Source organism: Schistocerca piceifrons, chromosome 2 (assembly GCF_021461385.2).
Source record: "Schistocerca piceifrons isolate TAMUIC-IGC-003096 chromosome 2, iqSchPice1.1, whole genome shotgun sequence".
Taxonomy (NCBI): domain Eukaryota; kingdom Metazoa; phylum Arthropoda; class Insecta; order Orthoptera; family Acrididae; genus Schistocerca; species Schistocerca piceifrons.
In genome coordinates, this window is record NC_060139.1 from 158791071 (window position 1) to 158804641 (window position 13571).

At 44.5% G+C, this 13571-nt stretch overlaps 1 non-coding gene across 1 annotated transcript; it reads left to right on the forward strand.

Moving 5' to 3' along the window:
• Positions 1 to 466: 466 nt before the first annotated feature.
• Trnas-cga lies at positions 467 to 541 on the forward strand. Its single transcript has one exon. It is a non-coding gene; the product is annotated as a tRNA-Ser (tRNA).
• The last annotated feature ends 13030 nt before the right edge of the window (positions 542 to 13571 follow it).

The following is a 13571-nucleotide window of genomic DNA, read 5'->3' on the forward strand; positions in this document are numbered from 1 at the left end:
TGAAAATCTCATTCTAGAAACAACTCCCAGGCTCTGGCTAAGCCATGTCTCCGCAATATCCTTTCTTTCAGGAGTGCTAGTTCTGCTAGGTTTGCAGGAGAGCTTCTGTAACGTTTGGAAGGTAGGAGACGAGGTACTGGCAGAAGTAAAGCTGTGAGTACCGGGCGTGAGTCGTGCTTAGTTGGTGGAGCACTTGCCCACGAGAGGCATAGATCCCGAGTTCGAGTCTCGGTCGGGCACACAGTTTTAATCTGCCAGGAAGTCTCATATCAGCGCACACTCCGCTGCAGAGTGAAAATCTCGTATTGGAAACATCACCCAGGCTGTGGCTAAGCCATGTCTCCGCAATATCCTTTCTCTCAGGTGTGCTAGTTCTGCAAGGTTTGCAGGAAAGCTTCTGTAAAGTTTGGAAGGTAGGAGACGAGGTACTAGCAGAAGTAAAGCTGTGAGTACCGCGCGTGGGTCGTGCTTCGGTAGCTCAGTTGGTAGAGCACTTGCCCTCGAAAGGCAAAGGTACCGAGTTCGATTCTCGGTCGGGCACACAGATTTAATCTGCCAGGAAGTTTCATATCAGCGCACACTCCTCTGCAGAGTGAAAATCTCATTCTGGAAACCTCCCCCAGGCTGTGGCTAAACCATGTCTCCGCAATATCCTTTCTTTCAGGAGTGCTAGTTCTGCAAGGTTTGCAGTAGAGCTTCTGTAAAATTTTTAAGGTCGGAGACGAGGTACAGGCAGAAGGATAGCTGTGAGTACCGGGCGTGAGTCGTGCTTTGGTAGCTTAGTTGGTAGAGCACGTGCCCGTGAAAGGCAAAGGTCCCGAGTTCGAGTCTCGGTCGGGCACACATATTTAATCTGCCAGGAAGTTTCTTATCAGCGCACATTCCGCTGCAGAGTGAAAATCTCATTCTGGAAACATCCCGCAGGCTGTGGCTAAGCCATGTCTCCGCAATATCCCTTCTTTCAGGAGTGCTAGTCCTGCAAGTTTTGCAGGAGAGCTTCTGTAAAGTTTGGAAGGTAGGAGACGAGGTACTGGTAGACGTAAAGCTCTGAGTACCGGGCGTGAGTCGTGCTTCGGTAGCTCAGTTGGTAGAGCACTTGCCCGCGAAAGGCAAAGGTCCCGAATTCGAGTCTAGGTCGGGCACAAAGTTTTAATCTGCCAGGAAGTTTCATATCAGCGCACACTCCGCTGCAGAGTGAAAATCTCATTCTGAAAACATCCCCTAGGCTGTGGCTAAGCCATGTCTCCGCAGTATCCTCTCTTTCAGGAGAGCTAGTCCTGCAAGGTTTGCAGGAGAGCTTCTGTAAAGTTAGGAAGGTAGGATACGAGGTACTGGCAGAAGTGAAGCTGTGAGTACTGGGCGTGAGTCGTGCTTTGGTAGCTCAGTTGGTAGAGCACTTGCCAGCGAAAGGCGAAGGTCCCGAGTTCGAGTCTCGGTCGGGCACACAGTTTTAATCTGCCAGGAAGTTTCAGTAGGTAAATGGGTTACTCATATCCTTCTTTTAACATTACACGTCGTTCTTTCTCGAATTGCTACTGAGAGCCCAGCTGAAAACGGATTTTAACTACCATAATGCTGCTAAGCAGCGTGCCGTTTTGGCTGTACTTTATACTATCAGTGTCAGTAACAACATTGTCCTGAAAGAACCACAAACAAAAGCGTACTTCGGTTGATGCGAATAATTATGCAACTATTGGTCTCAGTAGTTAAGGGGGGTAGGACGTCAGACGGGCCATCTTGGAGCAGTAGTGGCGTCAGAGGACATTTTAATTTCCAGTGTCTATATTTTTACAAATAAATTCATAAAACTTTGTCAGCATCACCAGTAAGGATGCAGGATTCACGCTCATTGCAGTGGAAGTTCGAAAACATAACAAAATTGTGGTGTCACCGCCAGACACCACACTTGCTAGGTTGTAGCCTTTAAATCGGCCGCGGTCCGTTAGTATACGTCGGACCCGCGTGTCGCCACTATCAGTGATTGCAGACCGAGCGCCGCCACACGGCAGGTCTAGAGACACTTCCTAGCACTCGCCCCAGTTGGACAGCCAACTTTGCTAGCGATGGTTCACTGACAAATTACGCTCGCATTTGCCGAGACGATAGTTAGCATAGGCTTCAGCTACGTCATTTGCTACGACCTAGCAAGGCGCCATTACCAGTTACTATTCATGCTGTAAAACCTATACCGTCAAGAGCGATGTTCACCAATTGTGGATTAAAGTTAAGTATTCCAGAAGATACGTACGTTTTTTGCTAGTCTCAATTCCTTGTCCTGTTCCAGACCTCACGCCAGCCTGCGTGAGTTTAAACGCGTGCCTTTCGGCTTCCTCATAGTGGCTTGGCTGTCTTGCCAAGCCACAACAAGAATAATTTTTTCTTCATAAGTTGGAGAGATTCTTCGATGAATTTTGCACAGCATACATACCATACTTACAGGTGTATGAAACTCTACAATTTATTTAATTTATGAAAAAACGAATGATCTGTTGTATTTTAAACTTCGTGTTTAGATAAAACACAAATTTTGTAGTTAATTACCTCAATTTTTACAACAGATTTTAGTAAATTTGGAAAATTCTAGAGTTTCATACACCTTTAAGTATGGTTTGTATGCTGTGCAAAATTCATCGAACCATCTCTCTTACTTATGAAGAAAAGTGTACCTATAGCAACAAATGCTGCCATTAGTAAGACTAAAAAATTATGAAATTTCACATGAAAAAAAAATTACTTCGTTACGTTTCCGAACATCCACTGCTGTGAGTGTGAATTCTGAATCCTTCCTGGTCATGCTGACAAAGTTTTATGAACTTACTTGTAACTGTATAGACAGTGGAAATTAAAATGTCCTGTGGTGCCTCTCCTGCTCCAAGTCGGCCCGTTTGACGTCCTACCGCCTTAAGGCTATACATCACACGTCAGAGGTCGAAGGCTGATTACGTGCAGGGTTTATTGACATGCTGTTCACCTTTAGCTAGGTGCGTATTTTGTAGCGCTGTGATACGCACACACATAGTATCTTCAGTTGGGACCATTACTTTTTTTCCCCGACCAATATGAGAATGAGCTTGTTTCAACACATCGTAGTACTGTACAGATATGCGTTCCCAAGAGTTTATACATCGATTTGCGGTATTACCCTCTAGATCAAGACAACGAAGCATATGCTGTGACACGCGTTTTTAGGAGATGTTTTCTATTTTCAAGTACGCTCCGAAAACGACACTAGCGGAGGTAATATGTCGTCACCGTTTCATTATGTGTGAGGTATAGTGGCTCTTTGTGATAAGAAATCAGTAGCGATTAATACAATTTACGTTAGTCTCGTTGATAGCAGCTTCTGACGGTCGACGATCCGCCTGTATTTGCCCACTTATCGCACAACTGTCGGCATGCGGAGAAGTTCTGGGTCCAAGGCCAGAGGCGGCAGAAGAAGCAGCAGCAGCAGTCTTTACTCTGCTCTGCTAGCTCGTCGACAGGACCGCCAGTGGACGCAGGAGACTGCGACATACATATTTCTTTTTAAAATAAAATGCATTTCCTATCCTATAGCACGTCGAGGGAGAGGTGATGGGGGCGGGAGAGCGACAGCGGTGGGCCAGTGGTTGTAGCAGTAGCAGAACACACAGCCAGGGCAAGGCAGGAAGAAAGGCAATGGTCCTGTTGCTCGAAACTATTGATGTTTCTTTCTGCGACTGCAGAAAGAACGTAGCAAATTTGTCTTTTGTGCGTGGCTTATATTGTTCGTAATGCTGTGCTTCTTGTTTCCAGCCAGTGCCTACGGCACCAGTTTTTCTCTACTAACGGCTAGCTGACAGTGAAGTCCATGGACTGTAACATACAAAATTAAGTATGTTTCCTAACTTATACTGACCAGGCATGACGATAGCGGCGACGCTTCACGGCATGGATGAAGTGAGGCCTTGGTAGGTCGCTGGAGACTGTGGGCGCCATATTTGCACACACAAGCCACCCAATTCCTATATATTCCAGGGAAGGCTGCAACGAGCTCTGATACCGCGTTCAATCAGATACCAGATGTTTTCGATCGGCCTCAGATCTTGCGGGTGGGGGAGGGGGGGGGGGGAAGGGGAACAGAACATCAGAGCTCGGCACTATGTTCCGCAAACCACTTCAGCACACCCCTAGACGTCAAGTACCTTGTACGAGCTCCACTGGACCCAGGGATGCACACGTGGATGCTTCCCAGAGCGTAATGGAGCCACCGCCAGCTTGTCTCCATGCCGCAGTAGAGGTGCCAAGGAGCTGTTCCCATCTCATCGGCATTATAAAGAACGTACCAGGATTCGTCAGACCCTGCAGAGCTCTGTCACTGCGTCAAGGTCCAGTGCCGATGGTCACGGGCCCATTTCAGTCGTAGTTGGCGGTGCCGTGGTGTTAGCATTGGCATATATACGTGGCTGGTCGGCTCAGGAGGCCCATTGTTAAGAGAGTTCCGTGCACTGCATGTTCAGACACACTTGCACTCTTCTCAGCTTTACAGTCTGACGTTATTTCCGCCACAGTTCGCAGCCTGTCCCGTTTTACCAGTCTCCCCAGCATACGACGTCACACATCTCTAGTGAGGAGTGGCCGCCCAAGCCCACGTTGTGTGGAGAGGGTTCTACTTTTGTATCGCCATATGCTGCAGACACTCATCACAGCACTCCTACCGAGTGAAGTGGTCCAGTAGTAAGCAAACTGAATTTGCAGTCGGGAGGACGACGATTCCAGCCCGCGTCCCGCCATCCTGATTTAGGTTTTCCATGATTTCCCTAAATTACCTTCAGGCAAAAGCCGGGATGGTTCCTTTGAAAGGATACGGCCGTCTTTCACCTCAGCCTTCCCTGATCCAGTGCGACCGATGACGTCACTGTTTGGTTCCCTACCCCAAATCGACCGACCGACAGCACTCCTCGAACACCAGACAAGTCTTGCAGTTTCCGAAATGCTCGAACTGAGCTACCAGGCCACCACTATCTGCCCTCGTTCAAAATCGGATAGATCGCGCGCTTTCGAAATTCTACACACGGACAGCTCGCTCACTGATACTACATGCATCGTGTGTGTGTGTGTGTGTGTGTGTGTGTGTGTCTGATTAGCAGTCATTCCTTATTCCTCTCTAAGTGACGCTGCACTCGTCTGGAGAGGCTTACGTCGATAGCAGGTTGGTGGCCATAATGCTCTGGCTGGTCATTTTATAGTACGGCGGTGAGACAGAGTGGTGTTCCTACTGCTACAACGAAGATCGGCACGTTCCGTCAACGGATCGTTTAGTCGGCACGAGAGCTTTACGGAAATGCACAACGAACTCCATTGGCAGACATTATAAGAGAGGCACTGTGCATCACGGAGACGTTTTCTAATAAAATTTCGAGGGAGCACTTTTTAGGAAGAATCCGACAGCATATTACCTCGCCCCACATCATCTCACATAATGACTAAGAGGAGAAAATTCGAGATATTAGAGCCAATATAGAAGATTACCGACAATAATTTTTCCCACACGCTATTCCTGAGTGGAACAGGGTTGGAGGGCTCAGTTATTGGTACAAAAAGTACCCTTGCGGAGTGTGATGTAGTGTAGATGTTACAGACTGTTTATAGTCGGCAGTCTTCTCTAGGGTGCCTTTCTATGTAGTCATGCGATAGACCAAGCTCTCGTGCCGTTTATAGTTAGCTCATAATCAGTGTGAACAAGTTCACCTTACTGTGTTTCTTATACAAATGCACCATAATGGCTACATTACTGCTCAAGACAGATTGACTCAATATAAATTTTTTTAACTACCTTGCCACATCAGGTCTCATTACGACGAGAAGCGAAATAATAATTTGTTTATATGCCATAGCAATGCAACTCATACTATATTGCCTAAGCTCCATGCTCTGGCATCGCGCTGCTGCTGCTGGTAACAACAGGGTTTATATAAAAAGTTCTAAGCAATTGTAATAGTAACAATACCTATGAGAAACCACTATAAACAATAGCATAAGTAACAATATCACTAATGTATAGGGCTAAAACTTGCTGGCTGGCGGCTGATTATGAAAATGCCTTTTCAGAAATATTGAAAATTTATGTGGCTACTGCTGTTGCCGTGTGCAAATGGTGGGCGACTGACGCTGGTCTGGAATGACAAACAATGTGGATTTACCGGGTTCTGGAGCTTCATTCGACAAAAAGCACCCATACGCGAACGATACTGCCCAGCCTGCGCCCTCCTCACCTACCAAAAGATACTAGGCCAGCGGGGAGGGTTAGGGAGAGCGAAAGGCATCGAGAAGACAGACAGAGCACCATTACGTAAGAACCCAATTACAGACCAATTAAGTAAGTGACAATTAACCCATCAGGGTCGTAAACAGAAAAAAACCAGAAAATTCATTCTACTCGATACATATTTTAAAATTGGCAAAGTGTCCGCTCTATTACGTCGTGGTCGAATAGTTGTTGTTGTTGTTTTGGTCTTCAGTCCTGGGACTGGTTTATTGCAGCTTTCCATGCTACTCTGTCCTGTGCAAGCTTCTTCATCTCCCTGTACTTACTGCAACCTACATCTTTCTGAATCTGCTTAGTGTATTCATCTCTTGGTCACCCTCTACGATTTTTAACCTCCACGGTGCCCTCCAATCCTAAATTGGTGATCCCTTGGAGCCTCAGAACATGTCCTACCAACGGATCCCTCCTTCTAGTCAAGTTGTGGCACAAACTCCTCTTCTCCTCAGTTGTATTCAGTACCTCCTTATTAGTTACGTGATCTACCCATCTAATCTTCAGCATTTTTCTGTAGCACCACATTTCAACAGCTCCTATTCTCTTCTTGTCCAAACTATTTATCGTCCATGTTTCACTTACATACGTGGCTACACTCGATACAAATACTTCCTGACACTTAAATCTATACTGGATGTTAACAAATTTCTCTTCTTCAGAAACGTTTTCCTTGTCATTGCCAGTCTACATTTTATATCCTCTCTACTTCGATCATCATCTGGTATTTTGCTCCCCAAATAGCAAAACACCTTTACTACTTTAAGTGTCTCATTTCCTAATCTAATTCCCTCAGCATCACCCGACTTAATTCGACTACATTCCATTATCCTCGTTTTGCTTTTGTTGATGTTCATCTTATATCCTCCTTTCACGACACTGTCCATTCCGTTCAACTGCTCTTACAAGTCCTTTGCTGTCTCCGACAGAATTACAATGTCATCGGCGAACCTCAAAGTTTTTATTTAGTCTCCATGGATTTTAATATCTGCTCCGAATTTTTCTTTTGTTTCCTTTACTGCTTGCTCAATATACAGATTGAATAACATCGGGGAAAGGCTACAACCCTGTCTCACTTCCTTCACCGCTGCTTCCCTTTCATACCCCTCGATCCTTATAGTTGCCATCTGGTTTCTGTACAAATTGTAAATAGCCTTTCGCTCCCTGTCTTTTACCGCTGCCACCTACAGAATTTCAAAGAAAGTATTCCAGTCAACATTGTCAAAAGCTTTCTCTTAAGTCTACAAATGCTAGAAACGTAGGTTTGCCCTTTCTTAATCTAGCTTCTACGATAAGGCGTAGGGTCGGTATTGCCTCACGTGTTCCAAGATATCTACGGAATCCAAACTGATCCTCCCCGAGGTCGGCTTCTAACAGTTTTTCCATTTGTCTTTAAAGAATCTGCGTTAGTATTTTGCAGCCGTGACTTATTAAACTGAGAGTTCGGTAATTTTCACATCTGTCAACAACTGCTTTCTTTGGGATTGGAATTATTATATTGTTCTTGAAACCTGAGGGTATTTCACCTGTCTCATATATTTTGCTCACCAGGTGGTAGAGTTTTGACAGGACTGGCTCTCCCAAGGCTGTCAGTAGTTCTAATTGAATGATGTCTACTCCCGGGGCCTTGTTTCGACTTAGGTCTTTCAGTGAACTGTCAAATTCTTCACGAAGTATCATATCTCCCATTTCATCTTCATCTACATCGTCTTCCATTTCCATAAATTATCCTCAAGTACATGGCCCTTGTAGACTCTCGATATACTCCTTCCACCTTTCTGCTTTCCCTTCTATGTTTAGAACTGGGTTTCCATCTGAGCTCATAATATTCATACAAGTTGTCCTCTTTTCTCCAAAGGTCTTTTTAATTTTCCTGTAGGCATCTATCTTACCCTTAGTGGGGTAAGCCTCTACATCCTTACATTTGTCCCCTTGCCATCCCTGCTTAGCCATTTTGCACTTCCTGTCGATCTCATTTTTGAGACGTTTGTATTCCTTTTTGAATGCTTCCTTTGCTACAATTCTATATTTACTCCTTTCATCAATTAAATTCAATATCCTTCTCTTTCCCAAAGATTTCTACTAGCCCTCATATTTTTACCTACTTGATTCTCTGCTGCCTTCACTACTTCATCCCTCAAAGCTCCCCATTCTTCTTCTACTGTATTTCCTTCCCCTATTCTTGTCAATTGTTCCCTTATGCTCTCCCTGAAACTCTGTACAACCTCTGGTTTAGTCAGTTTATCCTGGTCCCATCTCCTTAAATTCTCAAATTTTTGCAGTTTCTTCAGTTTTAATCTAAAGTTCATAACGAATAAATTGTGGTCAGAGTCCACATCTGTCCCTGTAAATGTCTGACAATTTAAAACCTGGTCCTAAATCTCTGCCGAATAGATTTCACCTTAAAACCGAACGTTTAGTCCCCGTCTTCAGACGACATGATCAAGGGGGATCGTAGGATCTTCGAATGTCCGATTCACAGCCTGGCTCGCTACTGACTACAGCAAAATTCCGCTTGCGCGCTGTGACGTGACGTCACATGTTTAGTATGCTCGAGCGTAATTGGCCATTGTCGACATCCGTCGTCCGCTGTTACTATCACATCAAGGTGGAAGACGGTCTGCAAAGTATTTCCTTCAACAGCTGATCTATCAATCCCCCCTCTTCTGCATTTGCCCTTGTTACCCTGTAGTCGTTTTTTGACTGTTCCTTTTGTGGCACGCGCGTACACCTCCCCACAACTTCACGGAACTCTACTAGTTCCTCTTTTTTCAGTGGTTGGCGAGCATCCTAGGCCGATTTTAGATAATCTTGTATCTTCCGGGTGGGTTTGAACATTTCCGCGATGTTCCGCTTTTTCAAGATTTTTGCGTGTGAGTTCAGTAACGTCCTTAATGAAAGGCACTAAAACTTCCGATTTCAGCTGCACCTGACCACCGCTACGATTTGTACGCGGTGGTCTTAAACACTCCTTTCACCTCAGCGAATGATTAACCATTATTGAGCAATACACTGGCGAGATGTTTTAATTCTCCGTCAAGCAGCCCTGGTTTGCAGAATTTCCTTGTTCTATTCGCCAATGTTCTTATGATGCGTCGCTTTTGTTTCGGGTGGTGGTTCGACCTGCGAGGTAAGTAACTGTCCGTGAGCGTGGGTTTTCGGTAAGCGCTGTGGCCGATGCTACCATCTCTTTTGTGTCCCGCGCCGTGTGCGTCTGCTCCTGAGATATCCAAAATAGGCCGAATGAAGGAAGCGAGTAGGAGCAGGTGAGGAAAGTATTTCGGTGCTGCAAGTAAATTTAAAGCACGTTTACTGGTGTAGAAATATATACAAACACATTACTTAACTTTTGGTACAGATGAGCACGTAGGTGCGAAGCCATTCATGTATCAAAGCTAACCGTTACTAGAAGTTACAAAGGCAAAGTCTGTAATGGCTAGCCCCCTACAAGTAGAAGCTAAGTTACTAGGTCGTCTGCACTTGATCAACTGGGAAGAAAGTACAACGGCGCTCGCTGCGCTCCACAGCGAGGGCGCTGTGATAGGAGTAGTTGGTCCGCTCTCCATTCGGCAACAGCTTAGTAGCCTGGAACAGTTTATTAATTATGACATTTCGGGTAGTGAAAGTTTACATTTTAGAATTAGACGACTCTACGGGGAGGAGACGTCAATAAATGGGCGACGCATGGAAGGTCTCCAGAAGAAAAGAGTGTAGCTTTTGTGTTCCCTTATACTTTTGTGCCGTTGCAGAGCGGTCTTGTGTTATTCGGAAGAGTGTAGCTTTTGTGTTCCCTTATATTTTTGTGCTGTTGCAGAGCGGTCTTGTGTTATTCGGAAGTGTTTGAGGATCAAGTAAATTGTGCAGCTTGGTCAAATCCCAATGGATTTTCAATCGGAAGCAAGAGGCCTCAGTTCGAGAGCGGATGCAACAGATCCGCCGGGACTTCGCAAGCACAGACTATAAGTTAATGTCTCTCCATATTATTATCTGTAATAAATTGTACAGTGGTGACGGGGATATAATTGACAGACTATTGCACGATACAAGCAGCAAGGGTAAGTTGACAACGTCTAATAGATAGAATAAGAAAACTCATAATTTGCAACCTAATCAATCGATACACTATTTAGACGCTTCCCGCACGATTATCAATATATCCGGACGTAGCAAAGCCTCCAAAACGTAATTTCACTGTGGATGAGAGAAATGCCTCAAAACGCCTGAATGAGGACGATAGTATTATCATTGACCCCGCTGCCAAGGGATATGCAACGGTTGTTTTGAATGTGACCGACTATGATAATTTAACGTCTTACGAGAAACTGAGTAAGGACTCCACTTACAAAGTTGTTAGAACCGTTACGTGATTAAAACAGAAGTGCTCTATCGAAAAGAGCGATCAGACAAGTCTATTCAATTCAGCTGCGCTACCATCAAGGCTTTATGGATTGCTGAAGGTGCACAAAGAACATGTTCCTCTAAGGCCTACAGTGAGTGCTATTGATTCGCCCACCTGCGAAGTTTTTGACAGCAATATTACGAGGACATGTGGTCCGATAGGATTTGTATATCCAAAATTCGGCACATTTTACCAGTAAATTAAAAGGCATAGTGGTGTAGTCGGAGAATATATTACTTAGTTTTCATGTCGTATCGCTAGTCACGAGCGTTCCGCTCAATGAAGTGTTGCAACAGCTAAATCGGATATTTCCTCCCGATGAAGCAGAACTGTTTTAATAGTGTCTCACAACCACCTATTTCAAATCGAACTATCTATCAACAGTTGTATGTGTCGGTATGTGGTGCCCCTTAAGCCCAGTTATAGCGAGCTTCTTTATGGTAAAATTTGAGGAGCGGGAATTGGAAACCGCGAACATGAAACCGAATATTTGGTTCCGGTACGTGGATAATACGTTGTTGTTGTAGCAGCATGGCAGAAGGAACTGCTTCGTTTTCACTAACATTTCAATAGGATCAATCCGAAGATTCAGTTTACCATGGAGGAGAAGGCAAGTGGAAGTTTGATTTTTTTTTTTTATGTGCTAGCTATCATGAAAGAAGAAGGCTGCTTGGACCACTCGGTTTACCCAAGATCCACACACACAGACAGTTACATACACCGAGACTCTATCCACCACATGCCAGACATAGAGAAAGGAAGATGGGCAAACCAGGGCTGCTTGACGCAGAATTAAAATATCTTACCAGTTTATTGTTCCAGAATGGTTATTCGTTAGCTGAGGTGAAAAGAGCGTTAAGACAAAGGTATACAAATAATTGCATGCTCAAGCGCGGGTGAATTCTAAAGTTTTCGTGCCTTTCTTTAAGGACATTACTGACCCCATACAAAAATATTAAAAAACCGGAACATCACTGAAATAAAACTTCCTGGCAGATTAAAACTGTGTGCCGGACCGAGACTCGAACTCGGGACCTTTGCTTTTCGTGGGCAAGTGCTCTACCAACTGAACTACCGAAGCACGACCGACGCCCCGTCCTCACAGCTTTAATTCCAAACTTCACAGAAGCTCTAGAGTGTGTGGAGTGAAAATTTCATTCTAGAAACATCCCCCAGACCGTGGCTAAGCCATGCCTCCGCAATATCCTTTCTTCCAGGAGTGCTAGTTCTGCAAGGTTCGCAGGAGAGTTTCTGTGAAGTTTGGAAGGAAGGAGAAGGGGTACTGGCGGAATTAAAGCTGTGAGGACGGGGCGTGAGTCGTGCTTTGGTAGCTCAGTTGGTAGAGCACCTACCCGCGAAAGGCAAAGTTCCCGAGTTCGAGTCTCGATCTGCCAGGAAGTTTCATATCAGCGCACACTCAGCTGTGGAGTGAAAATTTCTTTTTATCACGGAAATAAACAAACCCAACCGGAAGATACAAGATCACCTACGATCGAGCAAGAGTGCTCAGCAACCCTGAAAAAAGCTGGGATTAATAGAGTTTCTTGTAGTTCTGGGGAGATGTAAACGCGTCAAAAAATGACTGCAGGGGAGCAAGAGTAACTGCAGAAGAGGGGAGATTAATGATCAGCTGTTGCGGGACATGCTTTGCAGCCAGTAGGCCATTAAGTTCATTTTATAGGACTCAAGCACTGGCAGCCACAGTCGAACACCGTGAAAACTTATTCAGGGAGGCCATAAATGTTGTAAAATCCCTGGAATTTCAGTAGGAAGGAGAACTGCATGAAGTTGAATGACATCTGGGTGCTGGTTGTGACGAAAATGTGTACCAGTTTTCCACTAAGGGGTGACAGCAAAAGCGGACGACGGCAGTCGACAAAGGCAAATTGGACTAGCGCATTCAAAACACGTGGCTTCACGCCACTGCAAAGATGCGGAACTTTGCTATAGTGAGCAGCGAGTCAGGGCGTGAATCGGACATTCAAAGTATCTACGATCCCCCTGAAATAGATCTTCCGAAGATGGGGACGAAACGTTGGGTTTTAAGGCGAAGTCCATTCTACCACTTCGCAAAAGCCCGGAACATTTTATTAACTGCGACATTTCCGGCCGTAAATGTTTACATTTTACTATTCGACGTACGTTTTGTTAATCATAATGAAGTTTGCTTAATATATGATGGACAAAATACAGTATGATATCCTGATTTACTTTCATCTGTAAAAAACTTTTAATTGAGGTCAGTGAATAGCCGATTTGCTAATAAATACATATCTGCCGTGAATGGAAATAAGACCATACTTTCTTTTCATTTTTTTTTATTTTGGGAGAAACAAACAGAGAACGTCAACTAAAAATTTGCGTGCTCATTAACAGTGGCATTCACGTAAACTATCACTGTACTTTGTCATGTAAACCTGCAGTATATAGTTGTATGTTTTGTCTTTCTTCACGACATTTTCTTGAACACCGTAAGAGAAAATTTTTCATTAAAGTAAAATATGTTTAGGAGATAAAGCCTTATTTTCGTCTCTTCGCGGCCATTAAGAATAGCCTTAGGGCCTGGTAGTTTAACACTAGGTACTACCTGATCGTTCTATGTTTCTTCTTTATTGTTTTCTTTCACACTGAAACTACAAGTCACCATAAATTTCCAAGCAAAATTTATTTATTGCTGCCTTGGAATGTGTGAGGGGTCAATATACTCGCAAGTCGATATAGTTGACATTCTTTGTGACGTTTGGTCGAAAACCCATCCATCTGCTTCGTCAAATTTTGTTAATGCAACTATCTCTAGTTTAGTTCAATCCAGGATTGCAGGGTAATCGCTGCCCACTGACTAAGGTAGTTGTTAATCAGCACAAGATCTTGAAATAAGTGAAGTCATTGCTAGAC